This window comes from Schistocerca piceifrons, chromosome 5 (genome assembly GCF_021461385.2).
Source record: "Schistocerca piceifrons isolate TAMUIC-IGC-003096 chromosome 5, iqSchPice1.1, whole genome shotgun sequence".
Taxonomy (NCBI): Eukaryota; Metazoa; Arthropoda; class Insecta; order Orthoptera; family Acrididae; genus Schistocerca; species Schistocerca piceifrons.
This window is the reverse complement of record NC_060142.1, coordinates 617,289,790-617,307,360: the sequence shown is the minus strand read 5'-3', so window position 1 is coordinate 617,307,360 and position 17,571 is coordinate 617,289,790.

Below are 17,571 nucleotides of genomic sequence, written 5' to 3'. Positions count from 1 at the left end.
GACCCAAGTTGTAAACAACGTACAGTGCAGGCTGGTGGTGGTTCCATAATGGTATAGGCTGTGTTTACATGGAAATGTCTAACAGAACAGATTGTTGACTGGAAATGGCTAAGATTAGCTACTCAGAGACCATACACAGCCATTCGTGGATTTCATGTTCCGAAACAACCATGGAATTTTTATGCATGACAATGCGCTATATAGCCTGGCTACTTATTCCAGGAACATTTTGCACAATCCGAACCAACGGTTTGCCCATCCAGATCACCCGACACGTATACCATCGAACATTACTTGGACGTAATCGACAGGTAGGTTCGTGCACAAAATTCTGCAACGGCAATACTTTTGCAATTATAAATGTAGCCGTATAGGCAGCAGGGCTTAATATTTCAGCAGGTGGCTTCCAAAGATTTGTTGAGCCCATGCCACGTCGAGTTTCTGCACAACACCGGGAATAAAGAGATCTGAAACGATATTAGGAGGTACCGCATGGCTTTTGTCACGTCTGTGCAAATAGAAATACAGTCCGCAGTTGGTGGTCTCGCGGTGGCGCTCTCGCTTCCCAAGCTGGGAGCCCCGGTTCCGAATCCCGGCGGGGTTAAGGATTTTCAACTGCGTCAAGATGACTGGGTGTTTTCGTTGTCATCATCATCATTCATGAAAGTGGCTAGATTGTACAGAGCAAAGTCTGATAATTTGTACTGGCGCTGTTAACCGCACCGTTGAGCGCCCCAAAAATCAAACATCATCATCATAAATAGAAACACAGTGACGATATCGTAAGGTCACCGAAACATTAATAGAGAAACACAGGAAGTAAGAAATTGTATTGAACTGGAGATGATATTCTCAGAAAATAGTCATAAAATAATTATACAAAAAATGGTTCAAATCGCTCTGAGTACTATGGGACTTAACATCTGAGGTCATCAGTCCCCTAGAACGTAGAACTACTTAAACCTAACTAACGTAAGGACATCACACACATTCATGTCCGAGGTAGGATTCGAACCTGCGACCGTAGCGGTCACGCGGTTTTAGGATGAAGCGCCTACAACTGCTCGGCCACATCGGCCGGCTAATAATTATACTAAGAAGATAATTGTAACTACTTTCATCTGCACGCACCACTAAAAATGTTGGATGCAACTGAAAAATAGGTTTCTGTCAAGAGGTAGAAGTGGCATAGTTACTACTTTTAACTAAAAAGTAGTAATTTATCAACATTCTCTGTATTAATTCCCTCTCAGAGCCTATCTGAGACTGAATAGTTTCTTTTCTTTCTCAAGAAAATGAGTAACTGCTTCGTTTTTGTATTGAGCTCTAACTTCAAAGCACATCACGAATCGTTCAGAAAATCTGCGAGTTACCATCGTCGAGAGAAAAATACATGAGCTTAGACAGCTGACAAATATACCAACAGCCGGCCGCGGTGGTCTAGCGGTTCTAGGCACGCATTCCGGAACCGCGCGACTGCTACGGTCGCAGGTTCGAATCCTGCCTCGGGCACTGATGTCTGTGATGTCCTTAGGTTAGTTAGGTTTAAGTAGTTCTAAGTTCTAGGGGACTGATGACCACAGTAGTTATGTCCCATAGTGCTCAGAGCCATTTGAACCATTTGAAATATACCAACATGTAAGCTTCTGGGTGTATTTATTAACGAATTATTATGAGAAACGGGTTTTCATATTGAAGCTGTAGGCTGAACCGCAAAGCATTCCGTGACACTCTAATGTAAGCATTACCCTTAACAAGGGGTAACGATTAATGATGGAAAGCCCGTTTTTTGCATTGTATTTACCTCTTCAAACACTTCTGACAACTATGATCTCAGGTCCTACGAAAAGGGCAGGATGAAACATCGATTAAAACTAACTTGCACTGTTTGATTCGCGGGAGAACTTATGTGATAATCTATCAATGTTTACGTGAGGTCTGCAACATATATACTTAGTAAGTCAAGAATAAAATTCTTGTGTGATGTACAGTAGTCTAACTCGGACGTGGAACATTTGTAATACGAAAGAAAAGAATAAACAAATCGCAGTGTCCTTATTATTTTGTTTCCGTAAAAATTGGGAGCCGGAGGGCGTGGGTACATCTCATTACACAGCGAAACGTAAGGGGAGGTTAGCACTCGTTGTTCGTCTGGGCGAAGGAAAAACCCACAACCGGCCTTTAGGAAATCTCGACGAAGTTTCTTGGCAGAAAAGCACCCGCTGCCGTTTTCCCTTATCCGTTTTTTTCCCCTTTTTTCTCTCTCGGTGCTTAACGGTCCGCGAACAGCGAGTTCATTAGAGACAAGGCTGCCAGCAAGAAGTTAACTTCCAAGGTCTCAGGCGCTGGTTCTTCGTTGCTGTACCGTTGCCGTAACCGTTGTGACTTCAATAGAGCGTCTTCGAGAACTACTGTCTCTGAGATCCTCAGTTACGCGCGGAATAAGAAAAGTTCATTTTTTTATGTTAAATTCGTAGGGGCAGTCATTTCACACAGGCACAGGCTAAGATTATTTAGCCACATAATGTTATATATTATGCGTAGAGTTTATCAAATCTATTATTTTTACAATGGTTATGAGAAAATGTATATCTGCTATGTTGTACGTGTATTAGACGATTTAATGCTCACACGTTCGTGTAATAGGCATCAGAATATTTGCTTAGCAGAGTTTAACTGACAATAGCTTTCATCAGCCTGGATACCAATTTACAATGTTAACAATGATTTTTATCTCGGAACTCTTCCATTTGGTCCGTGTTTGCATAGAAAAACAGTAATATCAGAAATTTGAGTCCGCCTTGATGCAAAACACCTTTTATACGTCTATTTTCTGCATGTTTTATATTAAAAAACCACGGATGATGGTGATATTGGTCGCCGAAACTAGTTTGGGAGAATAAAGAAATAAACGAGTAACAAGGTGTTTTGCGTCAAGGCGGACTCAGTTTTCTGATATTACTGTTTTACAATGTTAACCTTATGCGACGTTCTAAAGTATTTCCTCACTCTGAGCCCGTGGGTGAAAAATATTAACTAAGTGTTTGAGCGATCTCTTAAGTTAGTTGACCACCTATGTGTCCACTGGGCGGCCACAAACATCTGTATGTGAGAGTGCTCTCTTATTTTTCTGTAACATTCCTATAATTTGGCTAAATTACAGCCAGGAATATGGTTGACGAAATGATCAAATGCGATTAACACAATTTGGATACCGTTTAGTAATTAAAGTGTTTATTCAATCCTTGATTAATAACGTGGTGAGTATTGACAGGTCGAATCTCGCCACGTTGCTCTTTAAAGCGAAGTTCGAAAACTTGGATGTGGATCACTTTTCAGAGTATAGGAATCTGTGTCGAAATTTCGCAACTCTCTAAATGCGATATTTTTGGTCTAGAAAAAGTCCAAAAAACTACGCAGTTTTAAGAAATGATGCTGCAGATAGGAGTTAAACTCCACGAAGCTATGCGGGAATTTCAAATGTGTTTACAAGTTCTAAAGTTCCGAGCCGAATTCCAGGAACGTAACTGTCGAAAGCTTCTATAACTATCTGAACTCCTGCAGAAACACTACAAATATCTAGACTTGTCACCCGAAAATTTTTGAACATTTAGTCGTGACTCACACGTCCCTCATCTGGACATGTTCTGCTCGCCGACTTCCCAGAGCGAACTGCCCCCAAACCAATATGACCGCTGCCTTATATAAACTTGATCTGTCGTTCCTAAACCCCCAAAATAAGATGTACTGTACATATTATTATAAAAGCCACACGCATAAATACTTTACATGACTCGCGCTTGCGCACTAATTTGTTTGAGCTGTGAAGAAACCGGAAAAATGTTAGCAAGACACGCGCTATGACGGTTCCGTAGAAACTTGATTATGAATGTAAATAATGATAATCTCGTGTGACCCTGTGGCCTTGTGCAAGTCTTTCTATTGGGCATCACTTATGCGACATGTGTGTCCGTATGCTGCACCAGTTATCGAATTCGGAAACGGGGACCTACAATTTAACGTGGAACCTGAATCACGAGTTGTTTCTGGCGACTCTTTACAGCGTTAAGAGGTGAAGACCAGGTTAAAATGAATGCAGAAAGATCCGTGGTGCGATCCAGGTTCGATCCCTCGGCTCTTGAGTCCTAGACATGCGCTTTTCGGTAGATCACCAGTATCGTCTGGTATATAATTAATTCATGTACAGGTTTTGGTGACAGAGTTTGCAAGTCTCAAAATGTGTGACATACATGTCCTCATCTTTTTATTGCACTAATATAGAAGACTAAAGTTTTTACACCCCCAACAGACCACAGGCTTTAGTGCCTGTAATCAATTTCACCGTGGTACCTCTACCTCTTCGTGACGAAAATGGGTCTTATGCATCGACAATTGGAAGACAAATGGAAAAAAATATTTTTTATGTTGTATAGTTAAAAATTCTGTGTATTTCCTGTGCTTGTATTGCGAAACCTCGCTTCCTTTGACATTTAGTCTGGGCAACGAGAAGTACCATATAGGTATCCATGAGTGGGTGTGCGAGTCTCGAACTATGTGACATCAGTAGACAAATATATTGATAGAACTAAAGACCTTAGTAAGTGAAATAAATTTCAACCTGATATACATACCTTTTCCTGAGAAAAAGGGGACTTAACAGACGGGTAGGCAGACAGACAGGCAGACCAACGGACAGCAAAATGACCTTAAAAGAGTACATCATCATCATTAGTGTTCTGCTAAAAGGTTTTCTCTTGGTAGTTTTCCAGGCTGTCCGGTCTTCTGCCATCCTCTTCAGGTCTGCATAATTTCTTCTTCACTTAATGTCTTCTATCATCTTGTATCTCATTCTTCCTTTCAGTCTTCTCCCACAAACCAATCCTTCCAAAGTATCTGCTAGCAAGAACTCTCTTCTCAATGAATGTCCCAACCAGTTCTTTTTCCTTTCTCTTACAACCTCCAGCAGATATCTTCTCTCACCAACCCTTTCCAATACTCTTTCATTACTCACTCTTTCCATCAAGCTTATTCTCTATTTCTCCTCCACATCCACATATCAAATGCTCCTGACCTGTTTTCATCCTCTCGTCTCAGCGCCCATGTTTCTGCCCCATATAGTGCCACACTCCAGACAAAACATTTGCCAAGCCTTTTCCTTAGACCCTTATCTAATTTGCCACGTAAGAGTCTCCTCTTTCTGTTGAATGCCACCTTCGCTATGGCAGTTCGAGCTTTCACCTCTTGGTGACATCTCAAGCTAATGGTAGATTGTCTTTTTTTAATATTGGACAGTCTACGTCTGGTGACCAGACTCTTTCTTTTTGCTGTGCTTATTTGCATCCTACATTCCACACAAGCCTCATTCAGATCTTTCAGCATGTTACTCACTGTCCGCTCACTTTCTGCCTCTAATACCAGTTTCATTGTTTATTTATCAAAATGTCCCAAGTAATTTCTTTGCTTTTTGAATTTTAACGACACAACGAATTAAATAACATTAATCGCTATCATAAATTCTGTATATCTATTAAGGCCGCATTTCGTCATCTTCTCAGTGGTGATTGAAACCTTAGTTTAAATGTTATCTAAAAATAAATCCGTGGAATAATCGAAGTTACCATTATATACCATTATCTATATTATACATAACGGGAATTAAAAGTCCACAGATGGTTTTTGTAGTTTGTTACCTAAGACAGCAACTGTATTTATCGATTTGCAATAAGTTTTGCATTAAAAGAAGATTTTAGCCCCGAGAATCAAACATTCTCTGTGGACGATTTTACATTTAACATTGCTTAAGGTGTTTAGAACTCATTAATTTTTATATTTATATGTGTTTCTATATAATTTCTCGGCAACATATTAAGCGCTGTTAAACGGATTGTAACGGGTATAAGTGCATATATTTTTGTATGTGGTACCTTAACATGTACACACATCAGTGTGTTGGTCCTTCTTCCTATGTATCTAACAGTCCACCGACAAACACGGTACTAATTAAATGATTTTTTGTGCACGGTCGGAACTGCTTCACTAAGGAACTATGCCTGTCAGTACATACTATCCGGCTTGCGTGCTCATGTCGATTCTTTAGCACCTAACCTGCTGCCCAGGGCAAGGTAAGCACTAATGGCTTGCTCCTGCCACAGTATTTTGAGGAACCACCAACCTAAAAGCATACGACTTGTAATGGTTATTTCATACTCGTTTTTAAATGATGTAAATACTGATGTAACATTGTTCAGCACACCGTCCTCGGGCACCAATAGAAATATTAGCAAACGTACCCGCTACGCTCTATACAGAGAGACTGGGATTTTAGAAGTGGTTCCTCGCCTTTAATATAGTATCTTCACCTATCCTGCCTCTTTACTAATACAGATTTTACTCATGGGGCGGCTGTGAAATAATTGACGACCTGTGAGTTCGCGCTATGGTGGTACCCCGCATTAAGTGCGGGTCAGCAACATCCACTGTCCCAGGGAGAAACACTCACAGTAATCCATCATGTCACCTTCTGCCCATGCGATAGCCAGCTTCCTTCGTAGCGCCCATATACCGCCAACAGCAGCGGTTGATGCGTCGCGTGCTAGCTATATGGGCAGCTCCACACGCCACCTTCTCGTGCGCTATGCTCGCCTGTACGGGGATACACGCTGCAGCTCTCCGGGTCACACGTCAAACCCTTCTCTGTAATCTCCCAAGGGTGACGTGAAACCAGTCAGTCAGTTCGTTTCATGTAACTACACTCATTTTTGTCAACTGTGCGTCATATTTGTTGCACAATTAGTCAGTCTGCCACGTGCGTTATTATCCTGGAGGGACTATGGAGAAATGATTGCCTAAGCTACATTTTTTTCTTTCACTTTATAACGCTACTGTATGCTACTGCTATACCATGACCTTAAAGTAGGAGGCAGGTCGCGAAATAAAACGATCTAGTTAAAGCAATTATGGTATAAAGCAACAGAGCAGTGTTACGCTCTGAGAGGAATTTTGTTATGTTGCCCGTGTTGTACCTAACGGGGTGGCTTAGAGGAAACGAAAGTCAGAGTTACGTAAATATTTGAACAATACAAACAATATTTTACCTATCAATACTGTTCAAAGAACAGGGAAAACGGTCGCCAGCCTAATTAGGCAAGAGGATGATTGACATTCTTGTTCAAGAAATTAAGTATGAGTAACCTTAACGGACAAACACAACCTATATTTTTCCACACGTGGGTGCAACGAACTCTGACACCTGCATATGTTCACGGTTAAGATTAGAAGCTAACAGAGCAGAACAAACTATTTGCATAAATATAACAGATAACGAAACACACTATTACTTTCAGGGCTTATTCAAACCAAATGGTCTTTATAACATTACTATTAATATTCACTGCAGAATCATTAATTAGACATAGGTTTAGTATTGTTGTTCAAATATTTTCCTAGCTGACATATATTATAAATGTAGTTCACTGCAAGATTATGAACTGGTCACAGGTTAAATATCTCTCAACTAAATACTATTCTATTTAAAATGAAAGTTAAATGGAATTCACTAACAGGTTACTTCTCACTGTCTTTTGAATAAAGAAATCATTGTTTTCATAAATAGTGGTAAAGGATAACCTGTGCATCTTATTACACTATTAATATGCACTTACAATACGCTTAAAGGAACAAGTGCGTAGCAAGCATCCAACTTTCCACAACTGCAGTTTACGACTTTTACTGCAGTGAGACACAATGTTGACAAATTTACAAGAAACTGACTCACCTTTTAAAATTTACTACAGGCAGCACTATGACCATTAACTAAGCTAAACTTTATAAGCCCCAGTTTTAAGAATTTTAATTTTTAAAAGACAGAGCAAATGGTCCTTATTACCATAGTCTTCTAGTTTCTAGTACATGATTAAATAGGTGACTTTGGAACTCCAAAAAACTTTAAATTGGACTGTTTCCATCACTGGGAAGCTTCCACAAGACTACATTTACTACCTCCCACAATGTCACTAAATCCACAGTATATCTGAATACTCTCTTCTTATCAAAGATCAAACAACATTATTTGATTAAATATTTGGCTTTGAGGCTTTCATTTTTTCCACAAACTAGGACACTCGGTAATCATAGTTCAAATGGAGAGGAACCTGGGAGGTGTTGTGATATGGAAAAAATCAAGGTAGGTACATGAATTCAGTTATTAGTTACCTTATATTTGTGCACACTAAAATATCTAAAGAGCTGACCCTTCACTGTACATTACTATAGTGCCCCATTATAATGATTGCGCAATGTGGTGGCAGCTGCATATTGGTAGGCGGATTTGCAGGCAGAATTGCTGAACTCTAACCCCTCTTGGTGGCGATGATAGTTACAAATTCCAGAATAGTTCAAGCTATTTATCCATCCATCCGAGACATTGGTAAGTGGCAGAAAAAGCCTCTCTCGGAACCAGCACAATATACAACTCTTATATGGGCAGTGCATAGTTTGGTAGCTTGCCCCTGACTGACACTCAATTCCACATTTTCTACCTAGGCCAACCACAACTTGCGCGCGCTACTAAGTTCCGTTCCCGAGGGGAACCACACTACCTTTTACATACAGGATGACTAAGAACCCTAAGTGAGGATCATCAGTTTACATAACAGCAACGAAACACATTAAATAAAACAGAACATTTGCACATATTGACATTGCTACAAAAAATTGCTCACACAGAAATAACAATTATATATAGTAAGTTTTGTTCCCTCCAAATGGGACAAAGAATTGGAATGACAGATATACTACATTGCATAGAATCAAATCATGACACCAAAGTTTTAACAAAGAAAGGAGTATATAATTTTGTGTTATCTATTCAATCAAACACATTTACAGAAGTTCAACGATGTAACATTAAATAAAACAGAAGGCAAAATAAATCAGTAGAGTATTAGAGCTATGGTGTTACAACTTGTCCCAGTGGATACTTTTCACCTTTCCTCTGTATTTCGTGCTTGTCTGTCATTTTGTGAATGCATGGGTATTTGAAACAGAGTAGTAGAAGATGAGAGACAGAGAGAGAATGGAACAGGTAGAGACAAGTATGGGAAAGTTAGGCACTGGGCGAGAGAATAGCTTGGGCATTTCAATCTTAACGAAATTTTCCCTTCCATTTTATTTAAACAAAGGAGTCGTTTCGCTGGCAGTGGTGGTTTTCGAAACACTTCTTGACTGACACTGTAAGAGGACAGATGTGCTGTTCGGAGCTGTACTGTCATCTCGGAAGAAGGGTATCAGAATGTGTTCATTCAGTGATTTGTAGTTTTCAGTCCTTTCAATTTATCCCAGTTATGGCTGGGTAGTGTTTGGTGTTATTTATTCCATTTTTGACGGTATTTTAGCATTCTTAGGAAGATGTAGCGAGGTGAACTTTGATAATCGATTTAGTCAGTGGGTATCTCTCTTGTAACTGATGAGTGTCTGAGATCCCCCATTGCAACTTTTGATGAAACTAACCAGTATTGGATATGGAAGACGCTGATCTCCTTTCAGTGGGTTTCCTGTTGTTCGTCCAAAAAATTTCTGAGTTGTTGTCAGTAACCAGTCCATGATGGTGGTTCACTTGCGACTAATTTCCATGATGCTGTGCATGAATCTCAGAATGGACCAGAATCAGTACCTATGTTCTGGGAGGATTTCTACATAACAGTGATTTTCGGAATTTTAAAAGTTACTTAAGACTCCGGTCCCCTTCCCCCCCTTCCCCTCCCCCCTTATTCATTGTTTACTCATCACTCTGTCAGTGCTGTATGCGAGAGAATACGACCCTTTTCTTCCATTACAAATTAATACCTCAGTCCCTCTATGATGATTGTCTTACCTGTCATTCAAAATTACTGTCCCACTATATCCACACCATTGCGTGTTAGGGAACCACTGAATATTCATTATCAGTATTATGATATGTAATGTAAAGGCTTGTTGAACCACTTGCTCTTGTTCTAAAATGGAAAAATGAAATGTTGTTACTTTGAGAATTGCTGAGGCATTTCACCATTAATGCAAAAACGTCCCAAGTATTTCAGTGGATCTCCTCGTACCACAACTTGCCTAATAAGAAAGAATAAGAGGGGCTGCATAGTGATATCCTTTCTCGTAGAAATTGAATTATGTGGAGTAAATACGATGATGATGATGATGTTTGGTTTGCGGGGCGCTCAACTGCGCTGTTATTAGCGCCCATACAAATTCCCACCCTTTGCTCAGCCCAATCTCGCCACATTCATGGATAATGATGAAATGATGAGGACCACACAAACACCCAGTCATCTCGAGGCTGGCGAAAATCGCTGACCCGGCCGGGAATCGATCCCGGGACCCCGTGTTCGGGAAGCGAGAACGCGACCGCTAGACCACGAGCTGCGTGTGAGTACATACGAATGTCGTATGCTCTCTATCAGGTCACTTATCTCCGCCTGTGTTTTATAAGACGTTGTTCCATAGAGTGAAATTACATTAGCAGTTCTTTGGATCGTGTTTAGTTGTTGTTTCATTCTAATCACTAACGCAACAGACAATGAAGGTGACATGATGGAGAAAAGCAAAGGTAGTTGAGCAACAGAAGCGTACTCTTTCACTTGTTTTAGTAACTTCTCATTATTACTTAGTTCCCTGAAGGTAAAACCTTGGTACAAGTGTGACGTATTCTAGCTACTCATAGCTGCTGATCTGCACTCACATTGTTTAATATTTAGCATGGTTCTCCTTTCATCCTGATAAACACATGTCACTAGTTAATCCCACTCCAATCCTACAGTACTTTAGTGTATTAACGAAATAGCTACTTGTAATCTCCTGCGTCTTCTTTTAGAACCATATTGTTTTCCATAACTCAGGTACAATTGATATCATATTTATGAGCACAGGAGCATAAAGTTTCATTATGAAATACCGCTAAAGTTAATGAGTGAAACATCTGTTTCCTCGCTCCCGTATGCTTGATAATGACCGTTCACGATTTACGATCAGAGACTAGTTCCATCGTAGCCATCACCATCGAAAGCACTTGATAATGAAAAGAATAACGGACAAAGAGAGTTAGGGAATCCTACGCTTAGGCGATCTAGGAAAGCCCAGACCCTACACGAAGCACTCTACCAAGCACAGGTTTCTGTATTAGAAAAGTATCTTTCATTTGCATGCCTTACTTTACCCCACCTGAAGCATTCTGGACAATTTTCCTTTGCTCTCAAAGCTTCTGTGAATTCGTAAATCGAGTTTAACTGCAGATGGTGTAATCAGCACTTCACACAATGTTGAGCAGCTCATGAACTGGTGGGATCAGTAATCCAATACAGACCACAGACGCAGCAAAACGTAATTACTAATTTTATGAAGTACATGTTCTATTTTTGACACTATCGCCTTTTTATGATACAGTCATATCAGTTTCGTCCTACAATGACCATCTTCGGATGATGTTGGTGACTTTTGATGAAGAAGTGTTCACGCGTCGACAATGCATAAACTTATTTTTGGTCATATGGCGCCCAGAAAAACGCATGAGCACTCGTTCAAAAATTGCCTTCCATAACATGTAAGGATGGATGGCCACTGAAGGCCCGAATCGGTTATGACTGATGGAAAAAAAAAAATTATCTTGGGCCGGCCGGGGTGGCCGAGCGGTTCTAGGCGCTACAGTCTGGAACAGCGGGACCGCTACGGTCGCAGGTTCGAATCCTGCCTCGGGCATGGATGTGTGTGATGTCCTTAGGTTAGTTAGGTTTCATTAGTTCTACGTTCTAGGGGACTGATGACTTTAGAAGTTAAGTCCCATAGTGCTCAGAGCCATTTGAGCCAAATTGATTATCTCAAAAACAAGAAAGTAGTGCATTACAATAAGAGAATCACCGCCTCCATAAAGGAAATGTCGTTTCTGCCGTAATAAATTTTCTTCGTATACGGATACAGTATTGCCCACAACACACAAACTTGTCTACAACCTACTGAAGGAAATGCGAGCAGCGTCTATTAAGTGGAAGTGATTTTTAAAAGGGAGGTACTTATCATTTTTGAGGACACGGCACGTATGACATTTCACCAGGAAATATGACCGCTTACATGTGGAGAAGAATATACAAGCCTTCTGGAACATGCTATTGGCGTCCAATAATACGACAGGAAGCAGCAGGGCCATAATTGCCAAAATATACATAGCTTGTGTTAATCAATGCCTATTAGCTTGCACAATTTAAAGACAATAAAATCGATGAATTTAACAAGAACAATAAAAACTTTCTTAAGCCCCTGTTGAAATCTGCATAACAAATGCGTAAAACATTAAGAAAATTTCTGTTGGTGTAAATACTTAATACAATCACAACTTGCCAAACTCTGAACCCGCAAGACTATCCTGTACGATGACTTCTCTTTTGAAATATAACTTCAAACATTGAGGCATCACATAATGCACACAAGTAACAATAATGCAACTTGTAAAACTTGAACGCTCGGCAATGAAAACACTGGGCACACGGACCTGTGACTAAGGAATAATCCAGTTGACGCCAGTACAGGGAGGTAGTAATTAAATAAATAACAATTTGTAAAAAAACAGCTCCTTACCATATAAACATTCCCCGAAAACATACGTACACAAAATTAAACTTCACAATCAGCATAAAAGGTATAAATATGGTACAAATGACTGACAAAAGAATACATAATTAATGAGGCGGAGTTACAGCAATCTGATCGGGCACTATTTACAGAGTGACCCAGTTTTACAGATTTAAATTCATAATTCGAGGAAAGAATCAGCCAAGGCGGCGGAGGAACGAGCTACAAAGCTTAACGACCTGACAGAGGCAGGATCAAAGAGAACAGTAATACTCAAGTTAAGAATGAGATCGGAACAGAAGGCCAGGAACATGGAGCCCGGTCTAACGAAACACAGTTCACTGGCAACGGCCAAGTCTTCAAGTCCCGATGCCAGTCCCACCGTACCGGAGGAAATAAATTGCGCTCCGCCCAAGTGAAACATTATTCAACTACAAGAGCATAGTTACAAATGCGCATTCATATTACATAAAAGAATAAAACATGACATTAAAACAAGAAGGCTTGCCAATTTTGTTTAAACTCATCCCTTAAGAATTTATTTAAACATTGCAATACACGCATAAACAAGATTGTTCCTTGAAACATAATAACAACAGCCGAGTGTTACATTAAACGGGCAGGAGTCCACCGGAACTACACTTTCATCAAATCTGATTCAGTTTTACGAGACAAGATAGTATTTCGCTACTCGCTAATTAAGGTGCAAGTTTTGGTACTTAATCACCAAGCTTACGATTATTTCAGATACACCATCACTCAATAAAGAGGAGCTCACCGGGTTTCCTTAAGTACGGCTGCAGTTCCGTCATCAAGTGGTAGAAAACTAAGATGGAAAGCCCAAGCCCCGTTATCATGTCACGTGTGACATAACTTTGGAATGTCAGACTCGTCAATGAAGACACAAAATATATGGAAGCACACAATTGGACCAGTTTAAATGGACACAGTCCAAATGCCCATGCGAACGGTTAACGCCAGGCGACGCTCCGGTAAGCTCTTCTACTCAACATGCACTGCGTGGCGAGAAAAACCAAACACCACGCCTCGTGCGGAAACCCAAAACCTTTCCACCGTCTCCGGCCGCAGCACTTAAGTATTACCACGTGCAATGAGCATACGTACCAAGTAAGAGCCTATCTCCTGACGGTGTTGTAACCTCAATCGACATAGTGAGAGCTGCTGCCCCGACGCTGCAGACTTAAATAGCCGAACCCGCGATGAACAGCCGACTCGCGGCCGGCCAAGGTGAAGTCGATGGCAAAGATGACACTACAAGAAAGAGGTACTGGCGCCAGCCGCGCGACGTATCACCTTCTTCGGAGGCGTGCACATTAGCATAGTACATCACCTTTTGAACATGTCTGAGGTAATTCCGACCGCAAGCTGTTCCTGGGCTTCTTTCAAGTAAACACTTTCCATATTTTGGACACTCGGTTATGAGCCACCTGAAGGGGTATTCTGTAGGAACATATCGAAGCCCTTCTTGGAAATACAAACCTTTTAAGTCTTCGACTACGAGCCCCTAAGATGAACCAATGTTCTGTGGAAACCTCTCCAACAAGTAGTGATTTAATTTTATGCGATAATTTCGTGGACCGTTTCTCGATTGAAGTAATTTGAGCGAGTCGTGGTTTATTTTGTAACCAAAATTTAATGGATTAAATTAATTTTTCGAGTAGCTTAGTAAGGCGCAAGTGTTGCACTTAGGAGAGGAAGTTGTGGTGTGCCTCTCCAAGCTAGTCACATGACTAGTTACGCAGAAAAAAAAACCTGTGTATTTTAGTGCTTTCGATTGAGTAAATTGACAGCATGTGTTCGAGTAGCTTCACAAATAGTTATCCACACGTCACAAGGCACAATGGATGAAGTGATGCTACCTCATACCGCTGCTGCTTGGCGAGAGAAGACTTCTGCATCCACCTTTGCTTTAGTAAGTATTATTTTCCATAGAGTAGAAAAGTTCGCGACTTAATCTTCTAGATATTCAACGGCTAATAGTGTAACATGAACATTAGAGGCGCTATGCGCATCTCTCCAAATATTCACTTTCATATCATTTTCCACTTCTTTTCATTTTAATTCTCTCTTATTTGGTAAGTCTATCTTCAAGGAATATTTCTGTTTCGTTTTCGCTCTCTGTAAGACCACAATCAACAGCATTCCACACGTGACAACCTTATAAATCCTCTCTGAATATCCACCTTTCTTCACGTTCCCTTTTATTGGAGATACGAAAAAACTCCCGACTTTGTACTTGAGCCCCCACAGTCCTTAGTTGCAGCACATGGCCATATTTTAAATATGTAGATCATTGGCTGAAATCAGTGGTGGGAGAAAATTTTATGTAAATAATAGCAGTTTCTGAATTAAAAACGAACAACGCAGAATATAAGTTTCTTTATTAAATTATGCAAAATGTTATACAATTTAAGATGTAACGACTTAAAAGATTAAAAAGATCAAGAAAACAGTTTTATTTTTGAACTGCCGCTTTGAAATTTCCACTTGTATTTAGCGATTTATTTGTATTCTATGGTAGGCCTACATAATGTTTCAGTGATAACTTTATTATCATGTGATGTTGTTATTATTGAATTGTAGTAACAGATAACTGCCGTCAGGGATCTTCCTATACGCCGATGAACCAAAACGTTATGACCACCTGTTTAATAGCGTGTGGTTCCACTTTTCAAATACAGTACAACAGAGCTTCTGCTTACCATACTACCTAATCACAATTTCACAATCCTTCAACAACTTTCCAGACGTGCTCACGTTAGTAGTACGTCAACAGCGACCAGCTTAGCAGTTTCAGAGATTCTCATTCCCAGCCGCAGCTGCACAACAATTTTTCCCATGTCAAAACGGCTTATACCAGTGAATTTTCCGCATTTTCGGCCCGTATCTTCGCTATAATGAGTGCCCATTCGTTTCACTTCCGCTTACGTTCTTTCCTTTCCATGTCACGTGCCCGCAACACCACCAGGGGGAAGTAGTCATAATATTTTGCCTCATCAGTGTTTTAGAAACGCACAATCATGTTAGACTTCGGAATTTCCCGTTGAAACATAGACGGTGCACACTGGCCCTTGATATGACTTTACAAGTCAGTATATCCTATCCTATCTAGTCTTAAGGTATCCTGTACGTTTCCTGAAATATCTCGTTACCAGTCAATGTTACCTGAATCTCTCCAGCTCCAGGAGATAGAGAATCCAACTGCAGTGATAGGAAATATAGTGTTTAAAGGATCTGGTGGGCATGGAATGAGGTGTATAAGATATTGGTTTGCCACGATATCGAGCGCACGTGAACCTCCTGAAATAACGTTAGCGATTCATTCAAAAATTTATCAGTGTCAATAAAACTCATCAACATCTATGTAGCTTAAGAAGTTATTTGGTTTTGAAGGCTATCTGTTTCAGCATTTCACTTTGCTGGCTTCCGACCCCTGCACTATAAAATAGCATTGTATCCGCGGTGTAGGGGTAGCGTCTTTTATTATTAATCAAGACGTCCTCAGTCCCGGATTCGAATGCATCCACTGCTTAAATTCTGATTAACAATCGGCATTGACGACCGAAGACTTCCGACATAACAAGTCATGATGATCTCTCCCTTGGCAAAAGGTTCAGGAATAGTACCCCAATCGGATCTCCGCGAGGGCACTGTCAAGGAGGAGGTGACCATGAGAAAAGAAAACTGAATAATGAACGACAGAATAACGTTATACGAATCGAGGCGTGGAATATCAGAAGCTTTAACGTAGTACGGAAACCAGAAAATCTGAAAAGGGGAATGCTATGACTCAATCTAGAAATACTGACGTCAATTAAGTGTTATGGAAAGAACACAAGGACCTCTTGTCAGATGAGTATAGTTTAATATCAACAGCAGCAGGAAATGGTACAATGGGAGTAGGATTCGTGATGAATAGGAAGGAAGGCAGAGAGTGTGTTACGTTGAACAGTTCAGTGATACGGTTGCTCCTATCAGAATCGGCAGCAAACCAACACCGACAATTATATTTCATGTACGTATGCCGACGTCGCTAGATGAAGATGAAGAGATAGGAGAACTGTATAAGGATATTGATAGGGGATAGAGTACGTAAAGGGAGATGAATATATAATAGCCATGGAAGACTGGAATGCAGTTGTATGGGAAGGAGTAGAAGAAAAGGTTACAGAAGATTATGGGCTTAGGACAAGGAATGAGAAAGGAGAAAGACTAATTGCGTTCTCTAACAAGTTTCAGCTAGTAATAGCGAATACTCTGTCCAAGAATCACAAGAGGAGGAGATATACTAGGAACAGGCCGTCTGATACGGGTAGATTTCAGATAGATTACATTATTGTCAGACAGAGATTCCGAAATCAGGTACTGGATTGTTAGGGGTACCTAGGAACAGATATAAACTAATGTCTGATTATAGTAGTGTTGAAAAGTAGGCTGAAGTTTAAGAGATTAGTCAGGAATAATAAATACGCAAAGAAGTCGAATACAGAAGTACTAAGGAATGACGAGATACGATTGAAGCTCTCTAAGGCTATAGATACAGCAATAAGAAATAGCTCAGTAGGAAATACCGTTAGAGGAATGGACATCTCTAAAATGGGCCATCACAGAAGTTGGAAAGAAAAACATAGGTACAAAGAAGGTAACTACGAAGAAACCGTGGGTATCAGAAGAAATACTTCATTTGATTGATGAAAGGAGGCAGTACAAAAATATTCCGGGAAAACCAGGAATAATGCAACACAAGTCGCTGAGGAATGAAATAGATAGTAATTGCAGGGAAGCTAAGACGAAATGGCTACAGGAAAAATATAAATATTTCGAAGAAGAAATGGTTGTCGGAAGGAGAGAGTCAGCATACAGGAAAGCCAAAATAACTTTTGGAGACATTTAAAGCATGGGTAGTTACATGCAGAGTGCAACGGGAATTCCACTGCTAAA